The 19779-nt window shown below is 40.1% G+C and overlaps 1 protein-coding gene and 1 long non-coding RNA gene across 2 annotated transcripts in view; one reads left to right on the top strand and one right to left on the bottom strand.

Annotated features, from left to right (window-relative positions):
* Positions 1 to 12864: 12864 nt before the first annotated feature.
* LOC116597031 overlaps positions 12865 to 19779 on the bottom strand; it is a 35451-nt gene continuing 28536 nt past the window's right edge. The window contains exons 2-3 of the long non-coding RNA XR_004288447.1: positions 13493 to 13632; positions 12865 to 12904 (exon numbers count right to left, since the gene is read on the bottom strand). This is a non-coding gene — a long non-coding RNA (uncharacterized LOC116597031). The remainder of the gene's footprint in view (positions 12905 to 13492; positions 13633 to 19779) is intronic.
* Positions 16141 to 19779, top strand: part of FTCDNL1 (formiminotransferase cyclodeaminase N-terminal like) — a 38927-nt gene continuing 35288 nt past the window's right edge. Inside the window, 1 exon segment of the mRNA XM_032354314.1 lies at positions 16141 to 16367. The gene's annotated coding sequence lies outside the window, so the exon portion shown is untranslated.

Genomic DNA, 19779 nt, shown 5'->3' with positions numbered 1-19779 from the left:
TCTTATTTATTTTTAATGAATTCATAGAGGTCTAATATACTAACCTGTGGTCCAAATTATTGGGTTCCATCTGACATCATAATAGTGTAATGAATCAGAAAGTAATTATTATTATTAAGTAGATCTGCTTTTTAACAATTACTGGCTAAAAAGAAACTGAGGCCAATTATATAACCATATTTAGGAAATAAGCCTTCACTCTGTTTTGTGAATCATATACATATTGTTACATTCTCTTGTTAGGTAGAGGATTACTGAAATGTAATCCAAAAACCCAGCCATATATACATGTATTTCAAATGCAGCTTTTGATTGTTGTAGTCTTATTTTTGGGTTGACCTGTTAATGGAATCTGTCACTATTGAAGAGGATGGGAGTTCTCGTGCTTTAGAAAGAAGATTAATTGTAGTAAATGTTAAATACTGCAAAGTTGTCCCAGTCATTCTAAGGTAATTGAGGTCTTTAAGAAATACAAATAAAGATTTAAAGGTCAGAGTAAAGAAACAGACTGAAATAAGTGCAAGTTGGGTTTTTTTTTACCCTATAGTCAAGTAGCCACTTCCAGAGAAAGTAACAGCTCTTAATTCATCAGTTGAGGTATGTATATCGTTTATATTAAGTCATTGGCCTTGTAATTGCTTTTCATAGGTCCCATTGATGTGTCTGTAACATCTGTTTCCTTTCTCCATCCCCTCTTCCTTTTTCCAGAAAGACCAATATTGTAAATCACTACTTTTATAACAACAATAGGCACAGATTGCCCAGGGCTTTTCCCTTTTATTCTCTCTCTGAGATGGGCTTTTCTTCCCTGAAAGGTCTTCCATATACAAAGTTAGTGTAACCTCTGGTTTGAGTTTCCCCCTCCTTTTCATCAGATAGAGATCTCCACAGGAATTTTCATATGCTTATAGGGCCCAAAAGGCCACAGCTTATCTCTGGACTCTAGACAATTGTCAAAGGATCCTTTCAGAACTTTTGTTTTACTGTTCAGTATAGTAAATAGAAAAAGTTGCAAAACTGGAAGGAATCTGAGAGAATGTGATTAATATACATTGGAAAGGATGGCATTAAAAGGTCATGAATCCCAGTATCTACAGAAGCTAAGCCTGTATCATAAATAGTAAAATTGGCCGTGTGTAATACAGTAGGGAGTGGTAAAGACTGCAGCAAATTCGAGGACATGTCATATTTGAAGGAGATACCCACTATTCACTACCATTTAGTGGTAAAGTGCAGGCCACATTTTGCCAAACTCAATTTTTTTTCACAAACTCAAAATTTTAAAGGGAAATCAGATACGTAAATTTTAAAAAATTTTTAATGGTTTTATTTATTTATTTGACAGAGATCACAAGTAGGCAGAGAGGCAGACAGACAGAGAAAGAGGAGGAAGCAGGCTCCGTGCTGAGCAGAGAGCCCCGATGTGGGGCTTGATCCCAGGACCCTGGGATCATGACCCAAGCCAAAGGCAGAGGCTTAACCCTCTGAGCCACCCAGGCACCCCAGATATGTAGATTTTTATGTGTCATTTCCTAATTTATAAATCTTAACAACTAATTAAATTTGTGTTTAAGATGTTTTATCAAATTAAATGCAGGCATAGACTGGCCTATGTGTTACACATGGGCAATTTGTGATATAATGAATGGATACAGAAAGGCAGAGAATGGGGAAAAAAGAAGACCTTAATTGTGGGTTCCTGAGGGAGACTGAATGGGATAGGAATGAAGAAAGAAAGATTTTTAAAGTTTTTTCTTGGAATTTGAATCGGATCCCATTTGATATTCTTTGAGAGATTCCAAAAATGTTTGAATTCTTTTCAATTTTTCTTGGCTTTGGACAGGTATATTGTGTGTTTTCATAAACCTCTCTACCAAAATTGGATACTGAAAGGACCAGGCTTCAGATGAGGTATGCAATTATCATATAATTTTGCCCCCAAAATGCCTAATAAAACAAGATTAGAAGAAAAAATCATGTGGATTTGAAAGCTTATTTTTTGGCTAGTTTCACTAGCCAAGTGACACTCTACACTGCTCTGGTAGCATATGATTTAAATACATGTTTCAGCAAAATCCATAATCCAAATCAACCTAATAAAGGACATCTATGAAGAGCCCACAGCTAACATTAGTAGCGGTAAAAGACTGAATCTTTGCTCCCTAAAAACAGGAACAAGATAAAGATGTCTGTTCCTACCACTACCAATCAACACTGCACTAGTGGTTCTAGCCAGGGCAGTTAGGCAAGAAAAAAAAATCCCAGATTGGGAAGGAAGGAGTAAAACCATGCAGATGACATGATCTTGTATATAGAAAATCCTAAGGAATCCACTAAAAACTATTAGAAATAATAAACAAGTTCAACGGAATCCACTAAAAACTATTAGAAATAATAAACAAGTTCAAAGGTTGTAGGATACAAGATCAATATACAACAATCAGTTGTACTTCTACACTAGCAATGACCAATCTAAAAGTGACAGTAAGAAAATTCCATTTATAATAGCATCAAAAAGAATAAATACTTAGGAATAAATTTAATGAAAAAGATGAAGAACTTGTATACTGAGAGCTACAAAACTTTGTTGAAAGAAATTAAAGAAGACCTAAATAAATGGAAAGACATCTCATGTTTGTGGATGAGGGAATATTGTCCAGTTTGACAGTTTTTCAAAATCTTAAACATAGATTTGCCGTGTGGCCCAGAAATTTCACGCCTTGGTATATACCCAAGAGAAATGAAAATATATCCACATAGCAACTTGTTTACACATGTTTGTAGTAGCAGAACTACATAGCGTAACTATGTAGCAGCAAAACAGCCAAAAAGTGGAAACACCAAAATTTCCATTAACGTTTTATATCCGTGTATCCATACAATGGAGTATAGCCATACAATGAAATAAAAAGGAATAAAGTGCTGATACATGCAACAACATCAATGAACCTTCAAAGTATTATGCTGAGTGGCAAATGTTAGTTACAAAAGACCAAATACTATATAAATCCACTTATATGAGGTGTCTGGAAATAGCACATCTATAGCACAGAAGTAGATTAGTGGTTGCATAGAACTGGAGGAGGGAGACTAGTTAAAACCTATTTACCAGGGGCACCTGGGTGACTCAGGCATCGTCTGCCTGACAGCTCAGGTCCCTGCTCTGCAGGAAGCCTGCTTCTCTCTCTCCCACTCCCCCTGCTTATGTCCCCTCTCTCACTGTTCCTGTCTCTATCAAATAAATAAATAAAATCTTAAATAAATAAAAAATAAATAACATCTTAAAAAAAAAACTATTCACTAAATCTAGCCCACAATTAGGGGAAAGAGCATTAGTCTTCTTCTTTTTTTTTTTTTTTTTAAGATTTTATTTGTTTATTTGACAGAGAGAGAGCACAAGTAGGTTGAGAAGCAGGCAGAGACAGAGGGGGAAGCAGGCTCCCTGCCGAGCAGACAGCCCGATGCTGGGCTCAATCCCAGGACCCTGGGATCATGACCTGAGCCAAAGGCAGATGCTTAATCCATTGAGCCACCCAGGTGCCCCATGTCTCTACTTCTTGAAGGGAGGAGCATCGAAATTCCTGTGGATTTATTTATTTGTTTGTTTGTTTATTTATTTATTATTTATTTAAATTCAATTTAGTTAATTTATACAGTGTTATTAGTTTCAGGGGTACAACCCAGGGATCCATCAGTTGCATGTAACACCCATTGCTCATTACATCATATGCCCTTCTTAATGCCCATCAATAAGTTACCCCATCCCCTCACAAATCTTCCCCCCACAGCAACCCTCAGCTTGTTTTCTTGAGGTGAAGGGTCCCTTATGGTTTGCCTGCCTCTCTGTTTTCATCTCGTTTTATTTTCCCTTCCCTTCCCCTATGTTCTTCTATTTTGTTTCTTCAATCCCATATCTGAGTGAAAGCATATGGTATTTGTCTTTCTCTGGCTTATTTCACTTAGCATAATACCCTCTAGTCCTATCCATGTCATTGCAAACAGAAAGATTTCATTCTTTATGGTGGCCGTGTAGTATTCCATTGTACATACACCACATCTTTATCCATGCATCTGTCCATCGATGTCTCCGCTCTTTCCATAGTTTGACTAGTGGGGACATTGCTGCTATAAACATTGGAGTGCAGGTGCCCCTTCAAATCACTGTTTGTGTCCTTTGGATAAATACTTAGTAGTGCAACTGATGGGTCATAGGGTAGCTCTATTTTTACCTTTTTCAGGAACCTCCATACTGTTTTCCAGAGTGGCTGCACCAGCTTGCATTCCCACCAACAGTGTGGGAATCTTTCTTTCTTTCTCCACATCCTTGCCAACATCTGTTGTTTCTTGACTTATTAATATTAGTCATTCTGACTGGTGTGAGGTGGTATCCTATTGTGGTTTTGACTTGTATTTCTCTGATGCCGAGTGATGTTGAGCATTTCTTCAAGTGTTGGCCATTTCTTTGGAGAAATGTCCGTTCATGTCTTCTGCCCATTTCTTGGCTGGATTTTTTGCTTTTTGGGTGTTTGCTGCTTTCCAACAGCCACTTGCTGATTTCCAACAGTGCACAGGAGAAGAATGAGGCGCAAACACGTCAGCTTCAAGAGAACGGGAGCAGGGGTTGGCAGTTGAGAGGACTGCCTGCCACCTCGAACAACTCCTCGGTCCCATATTTATTAGATACAAGACAACAATCAACAAAGGAGTCGAAGGAAATTATAGATAAACAAGATGTGTCTGATCAAGCAGTATAGGATTTGTGGTTGAGGAAACACACTTAAAGGAATCATCTAATTAACTCCGGGTGATCTCTTGGAGAAGGGGAGATAAAAGAAAAAAGAAGCAGGCGGGTTTCCACCCTGAGCTGAGTGGGCTGGGCGTTCCCTGCTGCTTGGCTTCGAGGATGTATATCATCCTCTCCCTCAGAGGCCTGTTGCTGGTACATGTTCAAGCATGTTTGGTCAGTACATTGTTCTGAGGGACAGTTACAGATGTTGAGGGGTTTTTTTTGTTTTTGTTTTTTTGGTCTTGGAGGTGTGTTTGTTTGTTTTTAATTTTCTATTTGAGAAAGCATGAGCAGCAGGGAGGGAGAGAGGGAGAAGCAGACTCCCTGCTGAGCAGGGAGCCAGCCCTGGGGCTCAATCCCAGGACCCTGGGATCACGACGCGAGCTGAAGGCAGATATCTAACCAACTGAACCACCCAGGCACAGCAGATATTGAGTTTGATAAGTTCTTTATGAATTTTGGATATTAGCCCTTTATTTGATAAGACATTTGCAACTAGCTTCTCCCATTCTGTAGGTTGCCTTTAGTTTTGTTGACTATTTCCTTTGATCTGCAAAAGCTTTTTAACTTGATCAAGTCCCAATAGTTCACTTTTGCTTCTGATTCTCTTGCCTTTGGAGACATGTCTAACAAGAAGAAAGGGGGGTTGGCGGGGAGACAGGGTAACTGGGTGATGGGCATTAAGAAGGGCATGTGATAGAATGAGCAGTGGGTGTTATAAGAATCACTGGATTGTATCCCCAAAACTAATACTATTGTATAAATTAACTAAATTGAATTAAAATAAATAAATAAATATGTCCACAAGAATTTTGACACTCCTCCCTTCAAGAAGTAGAAACGAATTCTTTTTCCCTTTTTTGTGGGCTAGATTTAGTGAGTAGTTTTGTTTTGTTTTGTTTTTAAAGGTTTTATTTATTTATTTGACAGAGAGACAGTGAGAGAGGGAACACAAGAGAGACCTGCAGCCAAGGTCATAGAGTTTGCTGCCTGTGTTTTCCTCTAGGATTCTGATGGATCCCTGTCTCACATTGAGGTCTGTCATCCATTTTGAGTTTATTTTTGCGTATGGTGTAAAAAAGTGGTCCAGTTTCATTTTTCTGCATGTGGCTGTCCCATGCAGCACCATTTGTCAAAGACACTATCTTTTTTCCATTGGATAGTCTTTCCCGCTCTGTCGAAGAATAGTTGACCACAGAGTTGAGTGTCCATTTTGGGGTCCTCTATTCTGTTCCACCGATCTGCATGTCTGTTTTTGTGCCAGTACCGTACTGGGGTGATGATGAGAGCTTTGGATTTTTCTTTTGCCTCATATATTACAGAATTAAAGTTAAAGAATCTAACAACTCAGAAACTCTTGATAGGCACAAACAACAAAAGTTTCAAGAAAAGGCTGCTGTCACTAGGCAAAACAGGAAAGAAGGGAAAGCCTGGGAAGATCGAAAACTTTGAGAAAATGACTGCTCTACTCCAGCAAAATATCTCAGAAAAAACTGTGGGCTACCCAAGAAGCGAAGGCTGAGTAGGGTACCTAGACTTCTACCCTCAAGTTAAATGAGATGCCTTGATACCCCTGCTTGGGTGGTATCAGAGAAGCCCATGTAAAGAGCCTGGACTATCATCTCCATCACCAGTAACAAGCCTTCTCCTTCCCTCATATTGTCAGTGGTTACCATATGGGGAGTCAGGACCTTCACCACTACCCAGGAATAATGAGGCCAAACCTACCACAGTGTCATTTACAGACCATGTGGAGAGCTGGAACATCTGTCTATACCCAGTAGTAATGAGGAGCTCTTCTTTCCCATCCACTGTCAGATCAGGCCAAGCAGGGAATCTAGATTTCTACCACTACGTGGCAGTAACAGGGTAACAACCCTTCTCCCCTGCTGGAGTGGTATCAGACAACGTTTAAAACCAAAGGTTTAAATAAGATACAGAATCATATAATATGAAAAATTCCAGGTTTTGTTTGAAAACCACTTGTCATACCAAGAATGAGGTAGATCTCAAACTGAATGAAAATAAGACAAATAATAGATGCCAACAGTGAAACGTCAGAGGTGTTAGAATTTTCTGAAGATTTTAAAGCAGCACTAATAAAAATGCTGCATCAAGCAATTACAAACACACTTGAAAAAATATTTAAAATTAGAGTGCCTCAAGAAAAATGAAGTCTCAACAATGCAATAGAAGATTAAAAAAAGAAGGCAGCGGTGGGGGGGGGGGGAGAAGGAGGAGGAAAAGGAGGACTTACATAAAAACCATACTGGATGGGCTCAAAAGCAGTGTAGGAAATAGAGGAAAGAGTAAGTGAACCTGAAGATAGAGTAATAGAAATTACCCAATCTGAACAACAAAAAGAAAATAGACTAAAAAAAAAATTAAAAATAAACAGAACCATACGGGATTGTGAGACTTTCACAAAATATCTAACATTCATGTTATTAGAGTTTTGGAGGAGAGGAGAAAGAGAGTAGTGTGGAAAAATTACTTAAAGAAATAATGGCTAAAAAATTACCAAATTTAACAACATAACCTATAGACTCAAGAATCTGAATGAACCCCAAACGGGATATAACAAAAGGAATCTATGCCAATATACATCATAGTTAAACTTGTGGAAACTGAAGATGAAGGAAAAATCATGACAGCACCTAGAAAGAACTGACACCTGATAAAGGAAATTTTCAACTTCCAGTGTTCGTGGGCCCTGCTTCTGGGCTCCCAGGGAAGCTATTCTTTAACATTAACCAAGGTGAAAGTGACTTGACAAAACTTCAAATCCTGGGTCTGTTTCTGCCCCAAGCACACGTTGTACATCTACTCTGTTAAAATAACCAAAAAAGAACATTCTGAACACAAAATATAAGGAAAAGAAAGAAACTTCCCTGATTCCCATAAAGCCATACAGCCCTGCATATACTAGAAACTTAAGATAAGGTCTGCAACTTTCTGAAATGTCCTTTGTCTGATAATTTGTAACATTTTAATGTAAAAAGATGTATATAACTCTCCACCAAATGTCCCTTTACAGGAGCACTGTCTTCTTTGTGAAGTTTGTGTATGCCTCACAGCCGTCCTAACTTGGGCTGGAATAAAACTTTCTTACTGCTAGAGATTCTAAAAGGTCTGTTAATTTTATATAAGTATACCTCACCTATGGGAGAAAAACAATGGAAATGACGGCAAATTTCTCATCAGAAACATGGAGGTCAGAATGAAACAACAATGTTTTTCAAGTGCTGAAAGAAAAGAACTGTCAACCCAGAATCCTATACCCAGTGAAAATATCTCAGGAATAATGGCACATGAATCTACAATTTGAAAATAAGTTCAGGGGTTTTTGAAAAGGATTTTATATATTTATTTGACAGACAGAGAGAGCACAAGCAAGGCGAGTAGGAAAGGGAGAAGCAGGCTCCCTGCTGAGTGGGGAGTCCAATATGGGACTCGACCCCAGGACCCTGGGATCACGACCTGAAGGAAGGCAGACGCTTAACTGACTGAGCCACCCAGACTTCTCTAAGTTCAGTTTTTTAACATTTCATTAGGCTCCCCTTTTATCTCCTTACTGTAGGCAACAGTAATGCCCATTGTTTGCTATCATGTAACACGGGTCACTATTGTTCAGGGGTTCAGTAAAATTTCTCTGTTGACTAAGTATCCCAGATTCTCCACACTGTCACCAGCCTCATATACCAGTCTAGGTCCTTTTGGGTGGAGGGAGTGGGGAACGTCACTATTCCTGACATGTAAAGAAAACCTGTTTATTTATCAGAGAGTTAAAACAGAAGAAAAGAGAAATCAAATTCCCAGGTTTAGTCCCTAAAGCTCTGGGTTGTCTTTGTTTCTGGGAATTACCTGAGTAGCTTTTTTTTTTCTTTTAAACACAACTTTTCCATTTTTAAAAAAATATTTTATTTATTCATTTGACAGACAGAGATCACAGTAGGCAGAGAGGCAGGCAGAGAGAGAGGGGAAAGCAGGCTCTCTGCTGAGCAGAGAGCCCAATGTGGGGCTCGGTCCCAGGACCCCAGATCATGACCTGAGCCGAAGGCAGAGGCTTCAACCCACTGAGCCACCCAGGCACCTCAACTTTTCTATTTTTTATTAAACTGCATGAATTTTATATATACTGCTTGGTGAATTTTTAAATTTATAACTTTATTTTCAGAGCAGTTTCAGGTTTACATAAATAATTGAATGGAAAGTACAAAGAATTCCCATATTCCCTCTATCTCCCCATTGTAGTTTCCTTGCTATTAACATCTTCCACTAGTGTGGTACTTTTGTTGCCATTGATGAGCCAATATTCTTACATTGTTTTTAACTAAAGTTTATAGCTTATTTACATTGGGACTCATTTTTTATGTTTTATTTTATGGACTTTGTTAGCAGTATAATGCCATATACTAACCACTACAGTATCATGCTGAATGGTTGCCCTGCCCTAAATATCTCCTGTGCTCTGTTTATTTATCCTTCCCTCAAACCACCCCCCCCCCCCCGCCACCCCTAGCAATCTCTGATCTTTTTACTGTCTCTAGTTGTGCCCTTTTCAGAACATCAGATATTTGAAATCATGTAGTATATTGGCTTTTCAGATTCACCTCTTTCTCTTAGCATATGTCCTTCAGTTTCCTTCATGTCTTTTCATGGTATAATAGCTCTTTTCTCTTCATGGTTTGATCATGTTCCATTGTGCCCATGTACCACAGTTTGCTTATCCATTCACCTCTTTGAAGGGCATCTTGGTTGCTTCCAAGTTTTGGTGATCATAAATAAAGTTACAATAAACACTCATGCTCTGGTTTTTGTGTGTGAACACAAGTTTTCAGGTCATTTAGGTAAGTAGCAAGAAGTGTAATTGCCAGATCATATGGTAAGAGAATATTCAGTTTGGTAAGAAACTGCCAAATTGTCTTCCAAAGTGGGCGCACCATTTTGCATTCCCACCTGCAATGAATGAGAGTTCTTGCTGCCTCACGTCCTTGCCAGCACTTGGTGTTGTCAGCATTTTGGCTTTCAGCCATTCTAGGAGATGTGAAATGGTATCTCATTGTTTTATTCTGTAATTTTCTGATGACATGTGACGTTGAGTATCTTTTCATAAGTTTATTTGCCATCTCTATATCTTTTCTAGTGAGGTGTCTGCTCAAATCTTTTGCCCTTTTTCAATTAGACTGTTTGCTTTCTTATTGCTGAGTTTTAGGAGTTCTGTATAGAAATCAGACACCAGTCAGTCCTTTACCAGATAAGTGTTTTGCAAAGATTTTCTCCCAGCTTGCGGATTGTCTTTTCATTCTCTTAACAGTGTTTTTCACAAAAATTCACAGAAGTTTTTTGTGTTTTTCACAAAAATTCATAGGAATTTTTAATATTTATGACATCCCACTTATCAATTTTTCTTTCATGGACTGAGCTTTGAGTATGGTATCTACAAAGTCATCACCAAGCCCAAGGCCATCTAGATTTTCTCATATGTTATCTTCTAGGCCTTTTTTAGTTTTGCATTTTACATTTAGGCCTATGCTACATTTTGAGTTCATTTTTGTGTAGGGTGTAAAATTTATGTCTAGATTTCTTTCTTTCTTTTCTCTCTCTCTCTCTCTCTCATTTTCTCTTTCTTTCACATATGGATGTACACTTCTTCTAACACCATTTCTTGAAAAGACTATCTTTGCTCCATTGTATTGCCTTTGCTCCTTTGTCAAAGATCATTTGATTATCTACATGTGGTTCTATTTCCGAGCTCTCTATTCTGTTCCACTAATCTTGTCACTAGCCTCTTAATAATTTCCCTTACTTACTTATGTTGATTTGACTTGAATTTTTATCAGTGGCAGCTGAACTATCACTGATTAATTCAAGCACTTGGTACATGCCAAGCTCTGTGCTAATCTCTTTACATAAATTTAATTACAGCATTCTTTTAAAATAAATTAGGAAATTTGGGGTTTGTTAATTTAAATAACATGTTCAAGATCATGTCACCAATAAGTGTCCCAGATCTGTCTGCTTGTCTACACTATCTGCCAAAGGTGACCTTGTAACTCCTCACTCAGAATATTACAGTTGCTGTAATAGTTTTCTTCAGCTAATTACTGCCTTTAATTACACTACAGTTGCCTTCTAAATTAATTACTGACTCCTTAGCCAGCATGTAAAGTCTAAACTACCTCTCCATCTTTTTTCCTGTATTCTCTTACACGCTTGGTGGGACTACTGTATGATCTGGTGTGACACCCCCTGCTTTACAATATCGGTATGTAATCTAACCTGGTCCTTACACTTGATGCAGCTCCAAGTATTAAAATTCCCCCATCAGAGTCCATTTCAAATGTCATCTTCTCCCCTGCTTCTCCTTAGTTTTGTACACACGCACCCCCCGAAACCGGAACTGGGAGCTCTTTCCTTAACGTCACCGAAGCATTTCCTTTGAACTCCGGTGGTGGCGCATCTCCCGCCTTGTGTTTTAGTTACATGAATCTGACCTGTCCTAACTACTAGACTGCTACCACCTTGATGGCTTGCATACTGTGTCGAGTCTGGCATGCATTTTTTTAAAAAATTTTATTGAGTATATGATATCTATACCAAAAACTTCACTAAACGCAGGGGTGGCAAAGATAAAAGACATAGCCACTGCTTTAAAAAAAAAAAAAAAAAAAAAAAAAGTAGAGTCTAGTAAGAGAAGCCAGACAAGAATGCAATTATTTTTCTGTAATTTACATTCTAATATGAAAGCAAGCCTCTAGCACTGCGGGATGGAGCACAGGGTATGGAGAACTTAATGTCGTTTGAATATGGAAAAGAGAGAAGACTTACCGGAGGTCAGCACGTAGGAGGAGGTAGGCTGCTGAATGAGCAACATATGGCAGAGCAGGAGGCCTAAGACAGCATCACATTTGGAGTGCAGGCAGTTCGGATTAGATATCCTACAGCGTTTGAGTTAAAGAACGACAAAGGATGAAGCCAAACATGCAGGGAAGGGCTATATCTTAAAGACATTTCTGAGTCTTGCAAAGGAGTTTGCATGGCATCTCCTGAAGGACATGGAAGTCAGGAAAGGTTTTAAGCAAGGAAAGCTTGTGCTCTCACTCATGCTTAGAAGGGTCACTCTGACAGTTGTGTGAATAATAGATTGGAATTTGCTGAGACAGAGGACAGGAAGGGAGAGCATCTAGCAGAACGCTGGATAGTCTCCATCAAATAGCATTAGCGTCTGAACAGGCCAAGATGGGGAGAGAACTTACGGGAGCGATATTTAGGAGACAGAATTTGTAAGACTTGATGATGGGTAAAGCAATTCTTCAAGATCTCAAATTCTCTGTAGCCGGGGATTCATTTAAACAATGTCTTCCTCATGCCAATGCAAAGAAGTACTTCCTCCCATGCCACTATATAAATTACTAGGATGCATCTCCTTCCTTTCTTAACACCAAGAACCACTTTGCCAAGACAGCTACGAAAGGGACTCTCCAAGGAGGCTCTGTCTTATTATTAAAGCTTCTGGTACTACTAGAGGGTAAAAGAACCTCTGCTCACACTGCAAAGCTCAAGAGATATACTTCTTTGGGGGTGGGGGGCAGTAAGAAGGGAGAGATGTACTTCTAAAATGAAAAGTAGAACTCATTGTTTCCTTAGAAATAATACTGAAAGATAGGTACTCATGTACATCATGTGTTAAATTGTCTATTTTTTTTCTTTATGGTCTATTCTAGGGAAATGAAACTGTTTAAGGCACTTCAATGAGAATTTCTAAACAAACTTCTTTTTTTTAAACCTTGGAAATAAAGTTGGAGGCTTCTTATATATATTGGTGTACCAAGGAGTAGGAAACAGTTCACTTCAGCAAGAAGGAAATTTTTTTATTTATGAAGAAATATTTTATTGCTGATGTTTTTTGGACTTGCTGTCACATGATGATAATAAAATAGGGCACCTGGGTGACTCAGTCAGTTAAGTGTCTGTCTTTGGCTCAGGTCATGATCCAGGGTCCTGAGATCGGTCCTGCGTTGGGCTGCTTGGTCAGCAGGGGGCCTGCTTCTCCCTCTTCCTGGGCTCCCCCACTTGTGCGCTCTCTGTCTTTCTCTCTCTCTTCTCTCTCTCTCTCTGCAATAATAAATAAATAAGACCTTTTTAAAAAATTAAAAAATAAAAAATAAAATAGGGTTAAAATATCTATTTTGTTGAAGATTAAGTAATCTATTTAAAGCATCTGGCTCTTAGTATATAGTCTCAAAATATTAATTCTCTCCTGTAGAAAATATTTTCATATTTTCTGGCTGTCCAGGTTGTTTTGAAAATACTTGCTACATTTAGGGAATCCCCAATCTTAATGTAAGCGCTGCTTCACCAAGGTAAGCTCTGAAAAAGAGGCTCTTAACAGCTATGTTACAGACACAGGACCCAGCCTTCAACATTCAGCACACCTGCATAAGACTTTGCGTGGAAGTGAGTAGCTTGAGGAAGGAAAAATTCTGCTTGGAAACCAATTTGCTGGCAAGGGCATCTGACATTTTCTGGTAGACGTGCCTGCAAGGTTAAATTCGTAGCGTGGAAGTGGCCTTGGTGGGCAGTGGCATTGGCAGCAATTGCTTTTAGTGTTTGTGGGAGTAAAAGTTAGTAGTGGGCGTGACCTTACAGGGCCCCTCCCACGGGTCGCTAGTGAGCATCGCTCCCGGAAGCCGAGTTCCATACCTGTCCCTCCAACCTCCCAGAGATTCTCTTGAGTTTGTCCATCTCCTTTTAAACTTTTCTGCTTACTCAGCCAGAATTGGTTTATGTCCTTTGCAGCTGGGAGCCCTGACTGATCCACGTGTCTCCGCTGGCGTGACTACCTGTGAGTGACAGGCCAAGAAGAATGTCAAGGTAGAGAAAGTAACGGTGTAATTTATAACCGCCTGAAACAAAAGTACATAGTTCTGGGAAGGAAATCTTAGAAAAATTTAATGAGCTGTAATTGAGTGGAGATTAAGGAATATAACTTTGGGCGAAATCGTAATATTAGAATACTTCTGCCAAGTTTTTGTTCCCCTGTAAATGTTGGAAATAGGTAAGAGAGCTAGATTTTCATGCTCCCCCCAGAAGAAACTATTTCAGAACGAGTTTATTTTTAAAAAATGTAATCCCTAGGTGTTGATTCTGCCGAGCAGTCCCAAGTGAGTTTATCAATTCAAGTCAAAGCCAGAATCAAAGTAAATCAGGCATTATATGGCGTATTAAATTTCTGGAGCTCAGCTCAGTTCCCTTAATCTCTTAGCAGTAGTAACAGAGTGGCAGCTCTCACTCGTTGCAGTGGGGAAATAACAAAGCAAGAGCAAAATTGCTGTTGCAAACTGAAGCACATCACCACATTTCCATCGAATGCATTATAGTTCATGAATCTCCCAGGAGCCAGGAAAACACAGCAAAGTCTTTAAAAGTGAATCCAGATGTCAGCCATCTCCATAGCAGTGCTTTAATTATCAAAAAACAAAGAAATAACTCCTTAGGTACATTCTAAGCAGGTGTTCCTTCACCAAAAAAAAAAAAAAAAAAACCACACCAGAATAGCTGAAGAAGCAGCTGTAGCATTGTATCTGCTTTCATCTAGAGAAGAAAAGTACAACCTAAATAACAGATGATCCAAAGGGAGCTTAGAAAAATCACAATTATTAGGACTTTGCAAGTATTAATCTGTGCAACATAATGACTGATTAATATTAATTACTCCAGGGGCACCTGGGTGGCTCAGTGGGTTAAAGCCTCTGCCTTCAGCTCAGGTCATGATCCCAGGGTCCTAGGATAGAGCCCCAAGTCGGGATCTCTGCTCCGCAGGGAACCTGCTTCCTCCCCTCTCTCTCTCTGCCTGCCTCTCTGCCTACTTGTGATCTCTCTTTCTCTGTCAAATAAATAAAATCTTTAAAAAATATATATTAATTACCCCATTTTACAGATGGGAAAACTGAGTGTCTCCTATGGCAGCCACTCTGAACTCAAAGTCTGTCAGTCTCGGATGAGTTCACCGTTAGGGAAGTTAGAAAATAAAGATTAAAAAAAAGAAACCTTTAAACCATCTCTAATAACTGGTATTTTAAACCGAATTCAAAACTGGATCCACGGTTGGACTTCAAAAGATCTGTGAGCCTCTGACACTAAAGCAGAAAGTGACAATATGCATTTATTTTTCCTGGAGTGAGGGGTGCATATACCTTTCATCAGATTCGCAGAGTGTCATCAGTCAAAGATTAGAACTGTCGATCCTTCTGGACTTAATATATGAGCCTGGAGGAACAAAAACAACACCTACAAGTCACAGCCTGAGAAAGAAGGTAGCCTATCTAAAAGGTTAAATGAGGGGTGCCTGGGTTGCTCAGTGGGTTAAGCCTCTGCCTTCGGCTCAGGTCATGATCTCATGGTCCTGGACCGAGCCCCGCATCAGGCTTTCTGTGCAGCAGGGAGCCTGCTTCCCTATCTCTCTCTCCCTCTGCCTGCCTCTCTGCCTAGTTGTGATCCATCTCTGTCAAATAAATAAATAAAAATCTTACAAAAATAAAACAAAATGTTAAATGGGCCAAATCAAGCACTTATTTCTAAAATTGGGCCTTTCTTTCACACATTAGCCTTGCCAAATTATGGGATATTAGGAAATTACTTCCTTTCTTCCTTAAGGTTTGTAATTTTTGTTTGTTTATTTTTGTGTGTGACTTTGTGCAGTCTTGAAAGCTGCTTCTGCACAAGCAGAAAAATAGAGAGATGCTTTTGCCACTCACATTAGTGGGAAAATCTGACAGCAACAAGGAAGTATCCACAAGGAGCAGCAGAGTTGAGGTGTTGATATCATGGGTGAAAAATTAAAACCTTAATATGCTTGAGGACAGAGGGGGAAAAGCCAGTTGAAAAGAGCGTGAGGACGTAAAGGAGGAAATGGAAGAGTTAATGGCGTCTTTCAGAGGAGCTGGGGGTAAGAGATTTGTGACTGAACAGGACAGGAAATCAGGGGACCAACTTCCTTTGATGTTAATGAAAAAGGGAAAGGAAAAATACTGAGAGATACTCTGGTATAAAGCACACTAGACAGATGGGTTATTTGATGAACTATACCGTCCATTCAACATTCTTAATGAGAACTTACTATGTATGAAGCACTATGGATAAAAATATGTGTAGGAAATAACTCTTGGCCCAAGGAATTTACAGCATAACTGGGAAGACAAATATAAATTAGTTCTTCAAGGTATCAGAGTCACAAGTGAGGAACAGTAGTGTTTGTGAGATCATAGTGGGGGTGGTCAGGAAAGGCATCAAAGACTGGTGTTCAAATTCAGTCTCGAAATAGGAATACGATTTGTTGTTATCTGGCAAAGGAGAAGAGTAAGGACCATGCCAGGGAAGAGAGCAAACACAAAGGCATGAACGGGTGAGGAAGCACGGCCTGGGTAGAAGATGCCATGTACCTTGACATGCTGGCAAAACAAAGAACTCAAAAGGTGGCCCAGGGCCAGCAATGATGTTGGTTTCTGCAGAAGCCCAGGGAAAAGGAAAGGTTCCTCACCTAATGCAGTGACAAGAGAATTAACTTGAAAAATAGAAGGTGAGAGTATCAGGATTTAGTCCCTCTTGGGAAAGCCATTATGAACCCTTACCAAAGCTGCATTACCAGAAAGAAACAGATAACTTCAAGTTAGAATCAAAATCCCACCCCCACTTTAAAAGACCACAAGAAAGAGGAGTGCCCGGGTGGCTCAGTCGGTTAAGGGTCTGCTTTCAGCCCAGGTCATGATCTCAGGGTCTTGGGATTGAGCCTGAGTCAGGCTCCCCACTGAGTGAGAAGTCTGCTTTTCCCTCTTCCTCTGCTTCCCCCTGCCTCCTGCTCATGCTCTGTCTTTCTCTCCCAAATAACTAGAATCCTAAAAAAAAAAAAAAAAAAAAAAGACTTAAAAAAATAGTTCTATTGCATCTCCCATCTCTGTTCACCTCTGTTTATCTCTGTTTGGGCCAAACTTCCCCCAAATGCCCCCCCCCCACATATTGCTCCAGTTACTGTCCCCAGGGCCCTCAAGATGCCATACTCTGGGACTACTGTTTACGTTGTATTTTGTGCAAATAGAACAAGCTTAACCCTTCCTTAACTCCAAAATTGCCCTGTGGTCTTCCAAACGCCCTCCAGCATATCTTACGGGGCCATCAGCAAACTGCCCTGCAGCCTCAGGTTCCAATGGTTCCTTCCCTTAACCCAAAGCTGCTTCTGCTCTGAGGTCCTCGCTGTATTTGCAGCCTGCCCATGTGGAAGCTGGTTTTTTGGTTTTGTTTTTCTTCTCTCGCACCCGAAGCACCTTGGGGTTAAGAGGTGGAGTAGATGGCTTTGCCTCCCGACCTTCTTTCAAAACACTTCATGCCCTTCCTCTCTTTCTTCAAAACTCATCCGTACTTATTCCCCCCATCACCAACGTTTACTGCGCTCATTCCCATCTCAACCACTGAAGACTTTAGCTTTTGGTTCAGTCTTTCTCTTCGCCTCCTTCTGTGTCATCCTTAGAACTATGTCATTTATGTGGCTAATTCATTCTCTACCCGCTTTTCCCATTCCTGGGTCTTCTCACCTCCAAAACCTCTTCCTCCATTCCATAACAGGGGCACCACCCCCGCCATTTCTCGAATCTGCCAGAACCAAAGTTTGGTACTACTGAAATCCGGGCTGCAGATATCTGGCTTTGGGCCATTGTCCTTTTATCCTTTTCCGCCCTTTTTCTGTAGAATTCCCACAGCCACGATTTGTCAGTTTAGGGGAGACTCCCAGTACCTTGACCCCACCCATTTTCATTATCATTCAATCCCCTTTTCCCCTCTACTTTTTTGTCTGGCTTAAATTCTATGGATGGTTATTAGGATGACTCCTTTGATAACACCTATCTTTGCTTCTTTATCCATTTTGCCTGGAGAGGTAAACTTGTCTGATTGGAAAATTTGTGAAGAACATACTGGGCGTGCTCAGCTCAACTTTTCCCTCGCCTCCTGTGTGATAATGCTGCCTACAAAGAGGCCATGTCCCCCTGGGCCCCCTACAGGCAGGCTCTGCCCTGTGCAAAGATGGGAAGAGTCCTGGTCTGGCCCTCTGCTGCACTGTGCTGGGTGAGCGGGCTAACTCTGCACTGTTTGAGAAAGCAGGTTCAGTATTAGGAAACCCATTTCTGTTTTCTCTTTCGCCCTTGATGTTTCAGCCATACTTCCTAGAACAACCCAAATCTTTGCACCTTCCTGCTGTTGGCCTTTCTCTGCCTAATTCACTCCCCCTCTTTCCACACCCCCCACTCTTGCTTTGACTAGCTCTTAATTTTTTCAGGTTTCAACTTACACTTCTCTAAAAAAGTGCTCCCTGACTTGACGATTTGAGGTAGGCTGTCCTCCCATCATGCTTATCTCGGCCTCTTGCAGAGTTTAACTTGAACATATTGATCTGGGCCTCAAAGGAGAAGGCATAGGCTAATTAGGATGTAAACATTTCAGGCATATAAGGTGGCCCAAGGAAATAGTCAGTGTTGGATAAGTGGAAACAGCGTTGGTTAAGATCAGATCCCTGAAGGACGCGTAAGAATTATTTCTAGGGAGAGCATTCAAAGATGGAACCTGACAATGAATGATCAGAGTGATAAGAATTCCTTAAGACAGGTGAGGAAGGGCAGATCTTTAAGGAAGGTTTAGTTTACAACATAGAAAGCAGTGCTGAAAACTGTCGAAAGGAATCCAAAGTTGGGATTTGATACATATTTTAGCATAAGTAGGGAAGTCAAAAGCCAGGTCACAGTAAGCTGGAGAATACATTAAAGATGTGGAATAGTCTAGTATAAGTATTTTTGGAAACTTGACAATGAAAGTGAGAGAGGTGAATCAGACTAGCTAGAGGGGAACTTAGAACTGAACAATTTTTGTTAAGACTGGAAAATGTTTCACTAGTTTATAGGTGAAGCTAACATATCAGAGAAATTGACAGCAGAGATAGTGTAGGTGATAAAGAAGGCAGGAGGGTAATCATCCTCAAAAAAGAGTAGCTGACTCCTGCTAACACAGGAACACTTCTTTCTCTGACACTGGAGGGAAGAATGCATGTGGCATAGGTCAGTTTGAGAGACAGATGAACAGGAAATCGTGAAGAAGGAAACAAGGCCATCGGTTGAGAACGTCAGAGTTGGGGCCCCGAGGAGAATGGCGGAAGTTTGTGCTAGCTACTTGAGATGGCAGGTGGAATGAGAGAGGGAATTTTCACCAAGGAACAGTAAAAGGATTGGGAATTAGTATTAGTGCTCCAGCTGAACCCAGCGTGAATCTTTATACACTATATCACGTCTGCAGAAAATACCACACTGTTGTTTTAAGCCAATTTCAATTTAACCCTGAGCCTCAAATTAATAAAGTTGGAGAGTAATTCATTCTCGATCATTATTGGGCTCCCAACCTTTCTCCCCCCAGAATTATACAGAAGCCACTACCACAGAGATTCCTCCAGAAAACTCAATTTAAGTTATGGGCTCATTATGTTTACTACTGAAATAATCATTGCCCAGCCCATGGCCCATGCTTTAGATCCAGGAGCTCTGCGGCCTGTGTGGGGAATAGGCCTCTTTTGCTGGAATGTAGCTCCTGTGTTTCCAGTCCCGTCTCCCTGTATGTCTGCTGATGTCTTAGCATATACTTGACACTGACACTCTGCGGTCTGTCAACTCTGACCTTTCCCAATAAAGGATGTAATACAATGGTTTTTAAATTGTGACTAGAGAGGCAAACAAAAATCAAAATTTAAATAAATCAGTACAAGCCAGACTGGGGGTAGGGCTGGAGTATGAAGTTAAATTAAGTCATCATGGACTAAGAGATTAACTGCAACCTGGGTAGAATTTCAGATTCCTATTTTCCCAGATCAGATGATGAAGTTTTAAAAATGTTTATAGCAAAAATTAGAAAATTCAGAAAGATACCTAGCCACATATGATTTTCGGGGAAACTAAATT

The sequence above is a fragment of the Mustela erminea genome, chromosome 8 (genome assembly GCF_009829155.1).
Source record: "Mustela erminea isolate mMusErm1 chromosome 8, mMusErm1.Pri, whole genome shotgun sequence".
In the NCBI taxonomy this organism is placed as follows: domain Eukaryota; kingdom Metazoa; phylum Chordata; class Mammalia; order Carnivora; family Mustelidae; genus Mustela; species Mustela erminea.
Note: the sequence above shows the minus strand (reverse complement) of the source record. Positions and strands in the feature narration are given on the sequence as shown.